This window comes from Triticum dicoccoides, chromosome 3B, assembly GCF_002162155.2.
Source record: "Triticum dicoccoides isolate Atlit2015 ecotype Zavitan chromosome 3B, WEW_v2.0, whole genome shotgun sequence".
In the NCBI taxonomy this organism is placed as follows: Eukaryota; Viridiplantae; Streptophyta; class Magnoliopsida; order Poales; family Poaceae; genus Triticum; species Triticum dicoccoides.
The window spans coordinates 846146996-846150811 of NC_041385.1; the positions used below are offsets into that span (position 1 = coordinate 846146996).

Consider the following 3816-nt stretch of genomic DNA (forward strand, 5'->3'; position numbering starts at 1 on the left):
TGATGGCACTGCCTTCGGCATCACTGCCCCCGGACATACCTTCACGAGCTACTTCAGTAGGACAGTAACTGCTTGCAAAGGTATCACATTATTCTCGAACCGGTTCTCCAAGGCCAACCTATCCCTTGTACTCCCTCCGTTCCTAAATACTTGTCTTTCTAGGCATTTCAACAAATGACTATATACGGAGCAAAATGAGTGAATCTACACTCTAAAATATGTCTACATACATCTGTATGTAGTAGTTATTTGAAATGTCTAGAAAGACAAATATTTAGGAACGGAGGGAGTAGCAGCCAACAGGGTAAATGTCCGCAATCCCATTTTAAACATTTCCATGGTCTTCTCATACGCGCATTACATCTCCTAGCCGAACAAGCTCTAGAGCGTGCTTGTACAGGCTGCAGTGCCGGTGTGTGTTTGATACACGTGAAATCTGATCCTTCTGCAAGTGCATCAAGTGTGACAGCAGTACATCTCACATCTTTCGTCCACCTCTTCAGTATATGTGTGAGTTGTATCTCTGAGGCCCAGCAAGTCGAGGACCTGACCAACCATTATCATAATCAGCTATGCCCCAAATGCCATGCAACGCTCAAGGCAAAAAACATGACATGAGTGTCGTGTACCTTCACATCATGGCAGCAGAGCAGCCTAGTATGCTCCAAATTGCCGAACTTGCAAATAAACTCCGATTCTCCATCGCGCACCTGCACCTTGTATTCCACATGACACCATTTGTCATGCTTCTCTGCATGGTACCGCTTCACAAGTTATTTTCCGCCTTCAATCTTGTATCGCCCAGCCTAACAACTCTCCAAACTTCTCAACCATGGCACGCACACAAACAGGTTCTACCGAAACAGAAAACACAACACAAGAAATCCAGTCCTCTCCCAACACGAACTCTGCATCAAAACGCCGAAAAATCATGCCCCCTCTTATGTACTCCCTCCGTTCCCAAATACTTGTCTTTCTAGGCATTTCAAATGGACTCAACATACGGATGTATGTAGACATATTTTAAAGTGTAGATTCACTCATTTTGCACCGTATGTAGTCACTTGTTGAAATCTCTAGAAAGACAAGTATTTAGGAACGGAGGGAGTACTACCAGGTCAGATCTGCAACATCCTTGCACATACACAGATTAACATATGCATTGCAGACGTAGAACCGACCTCTGAGTCCGCCGTTGTGCCTGTGGGTCCTCTTTCCCCTTCAATTGACCAGAGTCGCCAACCGTCGTGCCGCCGCTGTCCGGCAGCCCATTTAGATCTAGGACGTGCGACAAAACGCCAGGCCGAACTTCTCCTCAAAAGCTACTCGCCGCCGTCCAACCTCCTCAGCAATTCATGTTCCCAGATTCCCCGGTCGCCGACGACATGGTGAACCTGCGACGGAAACCCACATTACCAGGGGGTGCACGACAGGCACGGGAGACATGAAAAATCAGCGGAGCAAGCTCAAAGCGGAGTCACTCACCTGTCCATCGGATCAGATAAGAACTCGAAACCATTAGCCGTTCCTAGCGCCGCCTCCATGCCCGCATCATCGTAGAAACTCTCCCAGGCACGCTGTCTATAGGTCTTTTCTTTTTCTGGGACGGTAGTGGCACGGCGTGCAGGCCCCGTCGTGTACCTCTGGTACACTTTGCCCCCGTTACACTCACGGTCACGGAGACGTCGTTCTCACATCTGGCCGCACTTATTTCTGGCATTGCTCCCGCATACAACCCTGACCTGCGCCGCACTGCTCCACCTGTACCTACGTGCCACATAGCGTGAGCACGCGCGCCCGTCCGCCAAATCGCCGCTCTCATCCAAACCCTCACAAGGTGATGAACAATTTGCACACTACATAAGCATTGGCGATAACACTCATTCATCATAGTCTTCCAGAGCAGCCCGTAACAAATTGTCAGCCACAATTTCCATGCTCATCACGCAAACAAAATACCTCGAAAACAGTTGTTTGCTGACAAGTGGCCAAGTTTTTCTGCAGATTTCATAGCCAAAACAGCATGCAAGCTCTGCCTGCAAAAATTCTCATCCGACAAATTTATGAAAGAAGTAAGAAAGTCAAACAAACTATGAACCTTTTGTCAATGACCACATCATTTTATCTCCATCGTACTGCCTGGTTGCATGAAGCATACACATCCCAGACTCGTCACTGCAAAAAAGGGCAAGACAACATTTGAATATTCGTTATGTCTCCGGAAGTAGAACTTATGAGATACACAGGTGTGAGATAAAAATGTCCATTTACCTAGTGAAAACATCACGTGTTATCTGTCAGGCCCCTTATCCAAAGACCGACAACAGCCCATCTTCAGTTAACTGCAGGTTATCGCTTCAGCTGTTGATTCAAACTCCACCGTCCGATTCACATCCAACGACGCTGGCCTCCACTTACCGCTTCTCGCCAGAGGCAGCTGCTGAGAGACGTTGATCTTCCATCGGATGGCAGCCGTCGCGTCAAGGGTCGCTGTTGATCGTCCAGCAACTTCACCTGCTCTCTTTTTACCTTTCATTTTACTTTCTGTTTTGTAATGGCCATAAAGCCAGAATTTGGATATCAGTAGAGGCATCTATAATTGTAATACGGTTAAACCCAGCTGCCGTGACCCGGCTGGCTCAACCTGTTTGTCTTTGAGTGCTACGGACCCTAAGCAAAGTTCCTCAACGTCCTTCCTGTTGTTGATGTTTATCTGAATTTGAGTGTAGTTGGGCCATCATCTAGCTCAGGCTTAACATTATCTTGGGGAACCTGCCCTCCCATCTGTCAGCTGGACAATGCCATTTCACAAAGAACTCACTCTAGGCAGCTGAATAACGCCGAGTGAATCTGTGAGACAGCCTCATGGTGGATCATATGCCGCTGCACTCCAACAACTTGGCTAATTTTTTTTAAATAATACATTTTTTTATTAATTTTCATAAATATTATGCTGGATATTTTTTTTAAAATAATACACCGTCGGCCCGCTGCAGGCCGACTAGGCCTAGTCGGCCCACAGCAGGCCGATTGGATTCCAGTCGGCCTACAGCTGGCCGACTGGCCCCTGTCGGCCCACTGTGGGCTGATTGGGTCCTGTCGGCCCACTGTGGGCCGACTGGAGCTAATTGGCATAAAAAATATATATTTAAAAAAATGTTAATCATGTAATTAAAAAATGTTAAACGTGTATAAAAATTGGTCCTGATGTATACAAAAAATGTACAATATATATGCAAAAATGTTGACATAAAAAATATGTTTTGAGAAGTGTTAAGCATGTATTTAAAAATTGTTAAATGTGTGTATAAAAAATATTCCTTATTTATACAAAAAATATAGAATGTGTATAAAAAAGTTGATACCAAAAAAGTATGTTTGAAAAATATGTTTGAAAAGTTGACATTTTTTCAAATACATGATTAAAAATTGTTAAATGTGTGTATAAAAAATAATCCTTATCTATAAAAAAATATAGAATGTGTATGAAAATAAGTTGACACCAAAAAAATATGTTTGGAAAAAATGTTCCAGTTCCATAAAAAAAGAGCAACCAATCATATTTTTTTCACAACCTTGATTTATTTTTTGTCACCAGCTCACCAACATAATTTTTTGGTGTCAACTTTTTTTCATACACATTCTATATTTTTCTATAAATAAGGAACATTTTTATACACACATTTAACAATTTTTAAATACATGATTAACACTTTTTAATACATACTTGTCAACATTTTTGCATATATATTGTACATTTTTTGTATACATCAGGAACATTTTTTTTACAAGTTTGATATTTTTTAATTACATAAT

The 3816-nt window shown here is 42.9% G+C and overlaps 1 long non-coding RNA gene across 1 annotated transcript; it reads right to left on the reverse strand.

The window, feature by feature from the left end:
• Positions 1 to 1594: 1594 nt before the first annotated feature.
• Positions 1595 to 2641, reverse strand: LOC119282640. The gene is made up of 3 exons (XR_005138814.1): positions 2272 to 2641; positions 1960 to 2175; positions 1595 to 1856 (listed from the first exon to the last, which is right to left on the reverse strand). It is a non-coding gene; the product is annotated as an uncharacterized LOC119282640 (long non-coding RNA).
• Between the last annotated feature and the right edge of the window lie 1175 nt (positions 2642 to 3816).